Raw genomic sequence first — 15,398 nt, forward strand, 5'->3', positions numbered from 1 at the left:
CCCCTATTTTTGCTTAAAACATTTTTTTTAAGTTTATTTACTTTGACAGTGAGAGAAAGAGCATGCGTGAGCACGTGAGTTGGGGAGAGGAAGAGAGAGAGGTACAGAGGATTCAGAGTGGTCTCTGAGCTGTCAGCCCAGAGCCTGATGTGGGGCTCAAACTCACAAACCATGAGAATCATGACCTGAGCTGAAGTCGGATGCTTAACCAATTGAGCCACCCAGGTGCCCCCTTATTTTTAAATAAGCACACTTTTAAGGCTAAAAGCGATTGTGAAAATAAGACCCTGTGGCACCCACTGAGTTCTTGCCCAAAGCAGAAGAGACCCTGGGGGAGAGCTGAGGAACAGGGTGACTTTCACCTCCCAAAGTGTCTTATGACTCCAGAGAGGGCTGGGTCCAAAAGGAAGTTTAGGATCAAGCTGTTAGACCATGGCCCATTCATGGAAGCCCCAGTAATTGGGAGATCTGGAGGAAACTGATCAGAAGTCGTGTGGGCAGAAAAGTCATACCTATGTGGGGTTTCAAAGCCCCTCTGGCTCCTGATCAGGCTCCTTGCTCTCCTGGTCATCTGAATTCAATGTGCCCATCTTTTTCTGAATGAATGCCAGGGACAGGGATCTGAAAGCTCACTGGGGCTCAGGTTGTGAGCTGCAGCCCCCCAAATCTTGGTCAGAGGCCATGCCCCAGGGACCAGTATTCAGGATACTTTCAGCTCATCATTTACCTAACTGATGGGGTCTTTCTGGCTGTCCCCCTACCCAGTACTGCCCATCGCAGTGAGTGATACCCTGTTGCCCAAGCCAGACACCCAAGAGACAGCCTCCTCATCCCCTTTTCTAGGTAGATCGTATTCTTCATGAGGTTAATTCACTTTGACCTAAAAATGTCTCTGGAATCCATTTCTTTGAGGCCTCAGCTCAAATCCTACTCATTTCTCATCACCAGCTAGTGCAATAAAAGCCTTTTCTACTCCCCCACCCCTACACTGCCACCCCTAGCACTCTACCCTCTTACTGTCCCTAGAGGTGATCACTGAACTATATATCTGGCACATTGCTCCCCTCCTGGGAACACTTTTGCTGCCTCTGTACCAGAATGTTAGGAGTTTGAGGTGGCTATGCATTTCTTTCTTTCTTTCTTTCTTTCTTTCTTTCTTTCTTTCTTTCTTTCTTTCTTTTCTCTGAGTGTCTATATATTTCTCTGGGCTCTGTGGGCCCAAGTGTGATGTGCCCAGGACTGTCTGGGTGTGTGGTATGCCTGGGTCTAGAACTGAACATCTGTGTGTTTGAGGTTGCATAGGTCCAAATGAATGAATGCTGGTTTGTTTCTGTGCATATCTGAGTGTCTCTGTGAACAAGTGCTTGAGGATTTGTATGTACTGAGTGTGTGCTCACCTGGGCATTTATGTTTGAATTTCTGGGTGTGCATAGTGTGTTTATGTGTCCTTGTGCAGTCCTGCATATTCTCTATCCTTTGTTGTTTCTCTGAGCCTGTCTCTTTGGGAGGGTGAGTGATTGCTGTCGATGGGGAATGTTCCAACAAGGCAGTGTGAAAGAAATCATTTCACACTCCCCATAGCGTAGACCATGTGCTTCATTCTTGGCGACTGAGTGGTTGCTGAGTTACTGAAAGTCAGCTCCTTTCCACTCCTGCTATGAAGCGTCGACTGGTTGCTAGCTGTTTTTAATGCCAGCTTCCCTCCCTTTGTACAATTTCTCTGAGTTTGGGATTGCAGAGCTGGGCAGGCCTTCATCTGTTTCTGAGATTTACGAATCAGGGAAAACGCAGGGCAGACATGCAGGGAAGGCTGAATATGCCAGGCTCCTGAAGGAGAACCCAGGCACCAAACAGGATTTGGGGCTGAGAGGGACTTCTCATTGCTGTGGTTCTTCCTGCTGTAGGGCCTTTTGTAACAGGGAAGACAAAAGTGAAATCTTTATAGGAAAGTTTATTTGAAAAGAGCTCGTTGAGAGGAAGTGAGGAGTGAACAAGTTCAAGGGAGGTAAGTCTGGCAGGTGAGGAGTCCAATGGAGTTACGAGCATCAGGGCAAACAGGGCAGAACCTGCATCTCAGGCCCATATTTTTCCTTCAGGGCTTCCTTGTCCTGGGTTCATCCTTAGATGAGACAAATACTGCTTGTTCTCTATTCCTCTTCTCATTCCTTAACCTATCATCTTGTCAACCTCTACCTGCTTTGAGGCCACTCTAAGAACCAAGCCTTGTCACTGTCATGCTTGTGATGATGCCAGGTAAGCTCTAAACAAAGAAGGTCTTTGAGATGTCGGACAATATGGCTGCCATCCCAGCTTTCCCCACTTGGTCATTGTGTGAATGAGAATAGAGCCCTAGTGAGACAGTGCCTTGGTCTTGATTGTAGATCAGCCACAGAGCAGTGACTGTCACTTGAGTGTCCTGACACCCCATTGAGTGTCCTCTCTATCACACAAAGATGGTTTTCGACTTTTGGGTGTTGGATGACTTTTATTTTATTTAAAACCAGAAAATATCTCTACTTATGAGACCTTACGAGTGAAGTGGAAACTCGTGTAACAAGAGTTAGGAAAAGAGCTTGTGACAGTGGAATAGAAGACTTTCATCTGGAAGGAATGTTCCTGCCTTTGAAGAGGCAGTTGCAGCAAGGTTTGATGTAGGCCAGAGATGGAGAGTTCTGAGAATGAACGGCATAGTGGCCAACTTAGTTCAGTTCAACTCAGATTTACTCAACACCTAGCATAGGCCAAGGCTGGACAAGCACCAGGTATTTAGAGAAGGCTAAGACATAGCCCTGGGAGCTCACCGGCTGGTCTGGGAGCTGGAAAGTAAAGAATATTCCCAAATATAATATGTGGCAAAAGCTTGGATGTCAGTATGTGAGGGTTGCTAAGAGAACACAGAAAAGGAGATGTATTCCATCTGCTAGGACTCAGAGGATGCACAGATTATAGGTGCAGTGTACAATGTAAAGATGGAGATTAATGTACAAAGTAAGGAGTAGAAGGAGGAAAATCTCAATTTTCTGAAAACCAGATAGCGTGAGTCCTTGAATCTGATAAGGCGCTTGAAAATGGGAAGCATTAAAAACTTTTGAGCAGGCTGATAACTGGATCATGTTTGTGTTTTGGTATTTCCCTCTATGATCATGCAAAGGAGTGGGGGGTAGAACAGTAATATCAGGTGGAAAATCAACCAGGAGATGATGGCAATCTTTAGGTAAGAGAGGAGGAGAGCTGGAACTAGGGTAGTAGACAGAGAGGCGAAGAGAGAGGTTTGGAAAATATTTAAGAGATACTTAAGAAATATTTAAGAGATAAGATAGGTTGGTTTAGGATTGAAGGAAAGGAAAACTCTGTGTTCATGACTTAGGGGCAATGTGGATGGTGGTCCGAATGGTCATCAGTTGGGATAAGGAGTTGAGTTTGAGGACTTGGGGCATGTAGAGAGGGATGATATCCTTTAGGATATCTAGATGAAGAATTCGAACAACCAATGAGATGTAAACTTTTGGGGAGAAGTAAAAACTAGAGTTAGAAATTTGGAAACATATGGCCATACAGAGGGTTATGGTCACCCAGAGAGAGTACACAGCGTAAGAAGAACAGTGGGTCAAAATGAAAAATCTAGAATCCCCAACCTTTAAGCAACAATTAGAAGAAGAGGTTTCCATGAACATGACAGAGCAGGAGAAGTTTGAGAGGGACCAATAAGACCTGGAGGGTGGTTGTTGTGGATGCTCAAGCAAGAAATGAGGTGCGGGAATGGAGGTGCTGGAATAAAAAGGAATGGTCATTATTTCCGGGAGCTTGGGGCGGTTGGAATAAGATTAGGACTGACATACGTGGAGCAGTGGGATGGAAGTCTGGTTGTAGGAGGTTGAGGGATGAATGGTGTGCAGACTGAATTAGACCACGCTTGTAAGAAATTTCCATGAGAAGAATTCTTACTAGAGAGCACATAAAGTCAAAAGTAGAGTTTTTTTCTTAGGAGTGGGAGGATGAGAAGGACATGCCCTATTTATAGAATGAGTAAAAAAGCCCAGTAGATAGGGAGAGAGGGTGGGTGAAGGTATAGGAAGGGGTAATTAATGGATGGAGGTCCTGGAGGGTGCAGACGGTGGACAGAGAGGACCTTCGGTCTTGGGCAGGATGGAGCTGGAGGAAAGGAGGCTCTGTATGGCTCTAAGTTAACTTATAGGTTATAGGAACTAGAAGTTGAAGGCAATTGTGCTTGGGTCTCCATTTTCTTAATGAAACAGGAGACAAAGTTTTATGCCGGGAATGTTCAGCGGTTGTGCAAACTGGCTTGAGAAAAATTAGAAAGATGTGGAGAGAAAATTAGGAGAAATGAACGTGGGAGCGAATCACAGATAGGGCATGCCAATGGAATTAAGGATCCAGTGAGAACACTCAGTCTAATTGGTGGTGACGGAATCTTCTCAGAGTTACAATGTTTCCTTTAGCAGCACTCAGTTACCCAGGTAGAGGATCCTAGAAGATGTGTTATTGTAATGCTGAACCAGGATTGGGATTTTGATGGACAAAGATGGGGAGATAATAGTGATAGTAATACCTAACATCGAGGGAGGGCATGCTATTTTCCAGGCATGAAGATCTAAGCTCCTTATGTATATTGTTTTGTTTAATTTTCTTAACAACCCTAGGAGGTCAGCATTAATATTAGGTTCACTTAACAGATAATAAAAATAAGTCCCAAGTAAGTAAAATTAGCCCAAATTCACATATGTGTAGAGAATACATAGAGATAGGATTTGAAACTAGGCGATCCTTCTAATTCCAGGAGGAGAACACGATTCAGGTAGTCTATGATGAGATTAAAATGAATTTGGAAGAAAATGAAGCTAAGAACTGACTGACATATTGGAATAAAATTAAGTTTCTAAGGGACTGGATGTCTTTATGAGTTTGAACACACCCATAAGCATGGAAATAAGAGCTGGAAGAAGTGTCGGTTGTGGCAATTGTGTGGATGGTTGGAATGGGTATGGGAATGGAGTTCCTGTTCAAGTTGCTGAGCGTGATGAGGTCAAGGACATAACGACAGTGCGTTGGGTAGAGTGAGGATGATTTAAGATCTCAAGATCCTGGAGCTGAAAGGCAATAGGTTAGTAACTGGCACAGCAGGAGATGAGGTTAACCATGCTTGATACTTGAAGTATGGACTGGATTTTTGTGTCCAAGCACTGTCACTTTCTTTGCTATTCCTGGTTCCCAGAAACCATCCATTCCTAATGGCACAACTGTTCCAAGGATACCTTTCCCAAGTGCACCTTCTTCCTCCCAGGAGATGGGATTGGAATTTCACTTGGGTATTTGGATTACTTTCTCCTTATAAGGAAGTGGCAGTGTTCCAGTGAGCATCGGGGCCTCATCTCCCAGCTGGGGGACTCAGAGAAGCCACAGACCCATGTGGGACAAAGGTGTCACCTGGCCCATCGCTATTTTCCCTTTACTGTTGGCTCGGCAGACTTCTGTCCAGGAAAATACATGTGTACATGTGTGTGCGAGACCTGTTCATGACAACTGCCCTAGGGGATGAAACCAGTATCCATGCCTGTAGGGATACCAGTCTATTCCTTAAACAGGAAAAAACCTCTGGGTTGGTCTGTGGATCAACATGGGAGGCTGGGACACTGTTTGTCTAACCAATTGGAAGGAGGAGAGGAAAGGAGCTGAGTCTGGAAGGGCTGTAGTGGGAGGACTACCAAGCCCAGAGCTGGCCTGGCCAAAGAAATAGACTGGAAATAGAAGTAGAAAAGGCTTAGGGGATTCTCTGACAGTTCCTATATCTCTGAGGAGCTTTTGAGATGGTTTTTATGACTGTTATAGAGCCGCCACTCCTGTGGTTTATTCCCAAAGCAGTGTTGTGGTTAAAAGAACACAGCATATACAGCCAAAAGTAATTTCAAAACAATTTATGTTTTTTTCTTGTACATCTGTGGGCCCATAAAGGGAGAGCGTGGTCTCTGGCATTACTTTTAAAATTCTCCTTTTCTTCTTTCTCACATTGTTCTTTCAGTGCAACCTTGGTCCTCCAATCCCTTGAACACAGCCATGGGCCCTCATGCCCAGGGACTTCATCCTCCATGTCTATCTCGTTTCCTTTCCATTCTTCCACACAAAAGCCCTAGTAGTGGTGTGGCAAGGTTGGGGACCCCAGAGAGTGGGTACAGGGAGAAAGTGCATCGGGTCAGGCCTGAATGCTAGTCAGTGAGCATGGGTTGGAGGCTGGGGCAAAGCTGTATTATATTAATGAAATTAGTATTTTTATTCCATCACCATCTAAACAATATAATAGACTTTGCAAAAGGCGTTCGATCGCTCAATAAGCTCCTTGTCAACTCTCACTGCTTACATTCACAAGCCTCCCTTCCCAACTTGGCCTTCTTTTACTCTGAATATGTGTTAGCAGTTTGGGATCCTCCAGGTGCCTGGCTGAGTTCACTTATACCCTTGTCACCAACCTCAGGACCAAGGGACAAACAACCCCATAGTGCTAAGATGAAGCATTTCATCTCCTTCCCCTCTGCCATCAATGTCTTTGATGTGAGGAGTTTAAAGGGACCCTGAGAACTTGAAACCACTCTATCCTTCTGGTTGTCACAATCAAAGCAATTGTTGGACTGTCCTCACCTCCTGAATCAGTTCTGGGACATTCCAGGGGGCCAGTGCCTGTGCCTGCAGGATTTTAGCCGGGCCCATCTTCTGCCTTGGAAGCACAGTACAAGCCAACTCTTCAACCAGTGTTGGCCAAGAACCATGACTGGCTAAGCTCCGTTTCTGAGGTGTGAAACCCTAGTGGCCTCTCTTTTGGCTTCTCCAGTCTGTTCTGGCTGAGTTCCTTCAGCCTGAGCTGCTACTTCCTGCCGCAAGTCCATTCCTTCTCCTACTTCCTCTGTCCTGATTCGATTTGCCAATAGGGAGACTGGGTGGTTCCTGGGAATCAAGACTAATGCCGCTTATTAATTTCCAACTACTTACAACCATGCCCTCTCCTCCCCTTGCCACCCCCCTCTCTGCCTCCCCTTAATGTGTTTAGATGTTTCTGAGCCTCTAAGACCTAATTTTCTGGTCTCTATTGATTCGCATCTTTCAGAAGAAGGAGGCAGATATTATTCGCAGAGTGGCTGCTACAGGGACCTTGTGCAAGGTATTAAATAATGGTTTCTCAGCTCCCAGCCCCTCCTCTTTTTGTGCTCTGTGATGCTGGAGCTGGGACTCAGCCAGGTGCATTCCCGCTCTGCCAGCTGCTTTGCTATACAAGACTTTTCCAGTAGGGGGCGCTAGATAGCCGTTTCAGGGCTGGAGGAGGCGGAGTGAGAGCCTGCTCCTTTCCCCAGCAAGGCCTCTCCACCCCAGCAGAGGCAGTTCCTTTCTGTAAGCAGCTGCTGCATCCTGTCTGTAACCCGCAGCACCCCTCGTGGCCACAGAGACCCCTCTCTGGCTGGTGCCGGCTACTCCAAAGTCTTGAGTTTCGGCTGAAGAGCTTCCTTCTCTACTTTCCCAAGTTTTAACAATTCCAGCCTCTTCCCTTTGTTCCTCTGGTCCTAGTGACAGTAGCTGCTTCCTGCAGTTATTACTGTTGTTACTCTTTCAAGTACCTAGTTAACTACTTTACACGTAGTCAACAGTTCTTTGTATCATGTTATCGTTATCTCTGTTCATGTAACTTGTGGATTGTGTTTCCCTGGCACACATCATCATTTGGCTGAGAGGCCTCAAGCTGTGTCCACACACAGAGCTTTCAGCAGTTATGAGCATCCTGTGGTGCCAGGTCACATCAGCTGCCCTGGGAGTGTGGCAGATCTCTGTCTCAGGGCCACTTCATCCTTACAGTGGATCTGCGGTGCCTTCTAAACACCTCTCTAAATCCTCTTCTACAAACCTAGTAGATTGCTTTCTACTGATTTCTTAAATTTCATTTCAACCCTTCCATAGTAAGTTGCATCGTGACAGCCGAGTCTCCAGGGAATGGAGACCAGATTGGTATTCCCAGGCCATGGCTTCGGTGGCAGAGGATAGGGTTATTTGGTGTTGACTAACTCCCAGCAGCCCTACACAATGAGTTCTTAAGAACCTGGGTGTCCATGGAGCTGGCAATTTATTTATTTATTTATTTATTTATTTATTTTTTAAATTGTTTTTTCAACGTTTATTTATTTTTGGGACAGAGAGAGACAGAGCATGAACAGGGGAGGGGCAGAGAGAGAGGGAGACACAGAATCGGAAACAGGCTCCAGGCTCTGAGCCATCAGCCCAGAGCCCGACGCGGGGCTCGAACTCACGGACCATGAGATCGTGACCTGGCTGAAGTCGGACGCTTAACCGACTGCGCCACCCAGGCGCCCCTGGAGCTGGCAATTTAAATAATGAGTGTTTTGGAATCCCTCTACTTGAGTGAACCCGCACGGCGCCATGTCTATTTGTTAGGGTATGACTATAGAAATCTGAAATGGAATAGCTTAAAGGAGGAAGAGGGTTGATTTCTTTTTCATGGAGCTGGCCATCTGGTGTAGGATGTCCCAGTGTGGGGGTGTGGGATGGCCAGTGCATTGTGGAGCACCTTCTCTCTCTCTTCTGCTGTTCTCTGCTGACACCTTTCATTCTCAGCCTTGCCATTTGGTGAAAAAAGAGTGGCTTTTCCCTCTCTGGCCTCTTGTTTATGTCCCAGGCAGGGAGGTGACTGGGGAAAGGGGCAGGGCTATTTCTGGGAACATAAGACTTACCCAGATATCTATTGCAGACTTTCTTTCGTGTCTCATTGGCACATGGGCACTTGTTCTCAGCTGTGAGGGAGATTGCAAAATGAAATTTTCTAACTGGTACACTGCCACTCCAAGGGATTCTGGCAGTAAGAGAGAAGGGGGTAATGGACCTTGGACAGACACATTACATTGTCTATCACCCATGTGACTCGGGTTCTCCAAGTGCCATGTGCCGGTCTGAACATCTCAATCCCCAAATTTACTTCCAATCCTAGCGAGGTCTCCATGGTGTCCTCGTGACTCTGGGAGTATTCCAGAAGCCCTCGTGACTGATGCTTGCCTCAGGTCTTTATACCTTGAATGCAGCCTTCCTTCATGCACTCCCGGAGGAAAGGAAATTTCAAGCCACACATAGTTTGATATTATTAATCTGAAATCTAGATGTGTGCACCTTAAGTCCAAGCCTCGGGGGGCCTGGCCATCCTCCCTGCCCCACCAATAATGTGCTGGCATTATGTGGCATGGAGACCCCAGCTCCATTTCCAGCACATGGCCCTCAGTCAGCATCCTTGGCTTTCATTACAATCTTTCCCAGCCTCCTCCACTGCTCACCCACACACTTCTCATTGATCTCCTCCACTCCCTGTCATGTTCTATCACAGAAGCCCAAGGACCAGTGTGGCAGAGCATGACATTTGGTGGAGAATAGAGAGTGGGGAAACAAAGAGACAGACTCCTTAGCAAACTCAGAGGGGGATAAACTAGAAATGCTGACAGGCTAATAGTCACTGTCTTATCTCTTACGTTCTGCTGAGAGAACCTCATCCCATGAAGTGGTAAGGAAAGGGACAGAAGCCTGCCAGGGAAGGGCCAGCAGGGAGGGTGGCGGGGGGGGGGTCCCTGGAGAGGCTGAGGAGGTCTCTTCTGTGGTGATGGGTTATGGTAGGGAAGATACAGTATTGGGACATCTTGGAGACTTCACCTCTCCCAGCCCCACTATAGCAGGACCCAGGATGCCCAGCTCACCATGGCTGGGACCTCTCCTTGAGGTCATTGTGGTGAAATGGGCTGGAGCAAGGCTTTCTGTGACTGTTTTCAGTCTCACCTGCTGTTTGTTCAACCTTCCCTTCTTCCTGCTTTTCTGGGAAGCTGCTCAACTCCCACCAGCCTCCCCTGTGCAGCTTCCTGCTTTATGCTTTGGGTGTTTGCCAGTTGAGGCCTGGTGGGCACTGCTAGGTGCTTCAAGCCCTTAATAAGATCTGTAAACACACACCTCCAGCAGCATCACTCTTGCCTGCTCAGAAGCTTCTTGCTTAAGTGAAATCTAAACAGCCTTTAATTATATATCACCTCTCATGCACCATTTAAGAACCAAACCAGTATTTACAAATGGATTTGAAATTTTCTCAGTAAAAGGAATTAATTCTATCTGTTACCTCTTAGTGCCTAGAAGAGCAAACAGAAGACAAGGAAAGCTGATTATTTGTCCAATGATATGGGCATTGGGGCCTCTGGCTCAAATCAGGAAGCCTTAGGATTTTATCCAGTTAAAAACATGAACTTATAATGTTTTTGATCAGAGGGAACAAGAATTGCTTCAGAGAGGGTTACTTGTCCTCCAGAGTAGAATTTACCTGACTCAAAGCAGCAGGAAGGCAGACAACAGATGTATCAGCACCTTCCTTCCACTGCAGGGTGCTGAGCCAGGCCAGTGTCCATTACAGCTGGAGTCATGAGGTCGAAGCTGAGATGGCCTACATCACGGGACTCCTAGGCCCAGGGAGTCACAGTGGTCCCTCAGCCCATCCCATTTCAGTGGCCAGTGCCTCAGTTCCCCTGTTAGTCCATCTGTGCTTTATTAAGATTAAAGCTGTACGCTGAATTTTTTTTTTTTTATTTTTTTAATGTTTATTTATTTATTTATTTGGAGAGCAGGGGAGGGGCAGAGAGAGAAGGAGAGAGAATCCCAAACAGGCTTTGTGTTGTTGGTGCAGAGCCTGGTGCTGGGCTTTATCCCATAAGCCATGAGGTCGAGACCTGAGCCAAAACCAAGAGTTGGGTGCTTAACCAACTGAGCCACCCAGGTGCCTGTATACCCTGAATTTTTAGCTTTTTTTTATCTGGACCCCTGATGCCACCACTAATCCTTGCTAACTGATACTTCTACCCAGCCCTCTAGAGCACCACTGGACAATGGAAGTTGAATGTGAACCACATATATGATTGGACATTTTGTAGCAGTCACATTAAAAAAGTAACAGGAAACAGGTGAAATTAATTTTAATAATGTACTTTATTTAACCCAATATATCCAAATATTGTCATTCAACATGTAATCAATATAGAATTATTCATGAGATATTTCACCCTCTTTTCTTTGGTGCTAAGTCTTTGAAATCTGGTATTTTGCTATAATGGGACTTCTCAATTCAGGCTAACCGTATTTCAAGTATGTGGCTACCCTATTGAACAGCATAGCTCCAGCTCCAGAGACTGGTGTATGCAACACTTCCAAATCCTGGCTGGAGTCCTTTTAGTTTCTGTGATGATTAATTTTATGTGTCAACTTGCCTGGGACATGAGGTACCCAGATATTTGGTTAAACATTATTCTGGGTGTATGCCTGTGAGGGTGTTTCTGTGAGGGAGATTAACATTTGAAAGGGTAGACTGAGTAAACCATATTGCCCTCCCTAGTGTGGATGGACCAGCCTCATCCAATCTACTGAAGACCTAAATAGAATAAACAGCCGAGTAAGAAATAATTCTTTCTCTCTGCTGTCTTGGAGCTGAGACTTTGCTTTTCTACTTCCTGGAGACTTAGGCTTAGGCTGGCATTTAGACCATCAGCTTCCTGGTTCTCAGGCCTTTGTACTTGGACTAGAATTCACATCATTGGCCGTCTGAGTCTCCAACTTGCTGGCTGTGGATTTCAGGACATGTCACCCTCCATAATTGCATGAGCCAATTTCTCAGAGTACATTTCTTTGTGTGTGTGTGTATGTATATATATGCATATATGTAGATATACATGTAGATATATGTTGTAAATGTGTATATAGTGATATATATATCACACACACACACACACACACACACACACATATATATATATATATTACACATACACACACATATATATATCTTCTATTAGTTCTGTGTTTCTGCAGAACCCAGACTAATACAGTTCTTTGTAGACTGAATTTATGGAGCTATAATGTTGATGCCCCAAGATGCTATGAAGAAACCATCACTGATGGATCAAATCTCCACATATCAAGGTAATCAAGGCACAGCAGAGACAGCCTTCTGAGCTAATCTGGGTCAGGATACAGGGAGAAATTAGTAGACAATTATGGGGTGTGATCTGAATAACAAGGTGGATTGAAGAGCCATGAGCAGAAGGTATTATCAGAGAATGGAACCAGTAGTTCGAACACTGGAAATCTGAGGAATCCTGCTAGAGCTGAACCAGAAAAGTGAGAGGAAGGTATTTGCCTTGTGGAGTTCAAGAAAATTAACATTTATGGGTGGGGCTGAGCTTTGCAGTTCTGGTGAACGTGGGTGTGTCTTTCCTGAGAAATGATAGAAGTTCATTACTGTCTATGATGCTTCTGTTACTGAGGCCATCTCTCAACACTTGGTTCCTGGGTTACTCCTATCTGCCTCCCTGGCTCTAGCCTTTCCTCACTCCCCAGGCACCTTTACGCAAGGTAAATATGATTATGCCAATCAACTTCTGGCTTGTGACCAATTTGCCTATGGTGTGATGTCCAAATTTCCAGCAATGTTTTCAGGAAACTTTAAATCTTATCTTCTGCTTGTCTTCTCAGCCACTCCTATTCATTGTTCCTAATTCCTGTTTTACACATAATATTTTATGCTCTTTGCTCTGTAATGCATTGTCTTTTTTGCTTGTGCCTTTGTGAATGATTTTCTCCTTGCCTGGAAATTGTTACCCTTCCCATTCCTGAACTAGATTCTTAGATTTCTCCTCTAAGAAAGAGTATGGAAACCACTTCCTCCAGGCATCTTTTCTGACATTCTCTATTCTCTTTATTCCAGGTTACATAAAGTACTGGTATCTTGCATTGGCAAAAACACTCTCCGCTACCGTCTACAACAGCCCTTATCCTACTACATTTTAATCACTAAGGTGATTGTAATCATTTTAATCACTACATGTTGCTTTAACACTCACTAGACCACGATTCTTGAATGCAGTTTTATATTCTCAGAACATATCACTGGACTCAGCCTGGGGTGGCCTCAGGAAAGTTTGTGCAGTGACCAGTACATGTATCTACCCAGCATCTGTGAAGACCATTGGTTGGAGCTGGGGCCCAAGCCAAACCTTCCTGCTCTGAGTTTCCTATCTGGTCAAATTGTGATTCCCTAGCTGCCTCCCAGCTGGCACCCACACCTTTGAGAAAGCAATTTGTCAGTATGCGTGTGGAAAAAGGCTATGTGTCCAAAGATGTTCATTGCAGCATTGCCTGTGATAGAAACACAGAAGAAACAATCAAATTACAATGAATAAGTAAATTATAGCATGTCAGCGTGCTGGAATTTATGCAGCCTTAAAAACCATGATTATGAAGACAGCAGAACGGCCTGAAAGAGGAAAGACTCAGCACTTTGTGTGCACCCTACAAAGAGCAAAACCCAACTCCATTAAAAGATTCTTTGTCTGTTAATTTATTTATTAATTCAACAAACACTTATTGAGTACTTACAATGTGCAAGGCCTTGCTTGTTAGCAGGAAGTCTAGATTTTAATAAAGATCATAAGGGAAAATAACAACATTTGATGTAGAGCTGTCCTCATTTACCATTTTCCCTCCCTCTCCCCCTCCCTGCTAAGTCCCTCTTTTAAATGCTCTTGAAACTTCTTCCTACTTTGCCAGTCTAACATCACCTTTCTTCCCTTCCATCATTCCCCATCTTTAGTTCCCTTCATATGTTGAGTGAGTAATTTATCTGTCATTCTCCTAGTTTTTCCAGTCTTGCATCCTCATACCCATTATTGCCCCTGAGCAAACACTGGGGTCTTTTAGTATTTATTTTCCTTAGAAGACAGTGGAGCCATTGTAAATAACAATTTCATATGTAAGTAACATAACATAAGTTATGTTTCCCTGCCATAGTACTCGTTTAATCAGTCAGAGGTGCACTGGGGGTAGGACACCTAATTGGAGAGGCTGGCCACCCTGGATGCTGGTCCACTCCAAGTTCAAGGTGGTTCATTGGACATGACAACCCCCCTGCCTCTCTGGGGACAGGTAAGCCACTCCTTGTGAGTTTTCAGGAGGGTCTAAATGATGTTTATAAGGGGTCTTATGGACCATCTCATGGCTAAAGAGCAATCTTGCTATGGCTATTCTCTCCCTTTCAGAGCTGGGAGGAAGTTGCTGGAAGGAAGAGAGAGAGCGCCAGTTGGCCTAGTTCTAGGTACAGCCCAATGGTATGTAAATAATTCATATATTTAAAATAACAAAATAAATATTTTATGGCTCTTTAAATTTCAGGAATAAGCTGCATCCTTGAAATCCGCAGATTAAAAACTAGCCTTCGGTCAGGAAAACCACTGCACAGTAAAATGTTGCTATTAGTGGACACATCTAATTCTGAGCAGACAGAATTTTGCACTTAGAAAGTTTGATTGCCTGGAATACAGAGGAGGGGATTGCCTTTTTCCTCCTCTATGAGGCTTGTGTGTCCTCTGAACAGCAGTCTCTTGATCCAAACAAGGTGGGATCTTTGTCTCTGCGCCCCATTATCGCCGAGGGGAAATTTACAATTCATTCCTGGCTGTCTTGGGTAAATTCGAGAAACCTTGTTAGTAAAATTTGGTGGGATGGTGTGTAGTTATAAAAGCAGAACAATCAGGTTGGTGGGAGTTGCATAATTTTTCTATTTGTCTGTATTCCCCACGAGGATTGCAGAGATGATGTAAAGTGCTTGCAGCAATACGACTAGGATATTTTTTTGAGAGGGTTGAGTATTCTCATTCTGTCCATTTTAGATATAATGCTTATTGATTTTTTTACAATTACCTAAGTAATGTATGACCATTATATAAAATTTGGAAAATATAAAGAAGTGTAAAGAGGGAAAGAAAAGGCGTCCATAATTGGTCACATAGAAATAAACACTCATTATTTTGCAGAAGAGAGAGAAGGCCTAATTTCTGTGCTTGAGAGTCTTTTCTCTTCTCTTTGTTCTCTTATTAGCCCTCTTCTGGTTCCTTTGTTACCTGGGTTAAAAGCAGCTTTGAAGAAGGATATCCCCATCTGCAATTTGCATTTCTCTCTCATCTATATCACAGGTCCTGACTGTGGCCCATTTTTGGAATTAATTACGAAGATTTCTCTTCCCTTATCACATGGAAGATAAAATTTGTGTAACTTGAGCTTTTGATATAATGATCCTGGAAGATTGATGAAAAATATTTAAGGCAGCATTTCTCAACCTTGGCACCAGGAACATTTCAGGTCAGATGATTTTTCTGTTGCATGGGCTTCCCTGTGCATTATAGGGTGTTTAGCAGTATCTCTGGCTTTTACCCACTGGATGCCAGTAACAAAACCCCTATCTCCCAGTGTGACAACCCAAAATGTCTCTAAACATTGCCAAATGTTCCAGAGTAGGAAGAGGCAAAATCACTCCTGGATAA

The 15,398-nt window shown here is 44.5% G+C and overlaps 1 long non-coding RNA gene across 1 annotated transcript in view; it reads left to right on the plus strand.

Annotated features, from left to right (window-relative positions):
• Positions 1–13,192: 13,192 nt before the first annotated feature.
• Positions 13,193–15,398, plus strand: part of LOC147576028 (uncharacterized) — a 149,647-nt gene continuing 147,441 nt past the window's right edge. Inside the window, exons 1-2 of the long non-coding RNA XR_015241999.1 lie at positions 13,193–14,186; positions 15,051–15,216. This is a non-coding gene — a long non-coding RNA (uncharacterized LOC147576028). The remainder of the gene's footprint in view (positions 14,187–15,050; positions 15,217–15,398) is intronic.

Source organism: Puma concolor, chromosome D2, assembly GCF_028749965.1.
Source record: "Puma concolor isolate L17-30 chromosome D2, mPumCon1.1.hap2, whole genome shotgun sequence".
Lineage (NCBI taxonomy): Eukaryota > Metazoa > Chordata > Mammalia > Carnivora > Felidae > Puma > Puma concolor.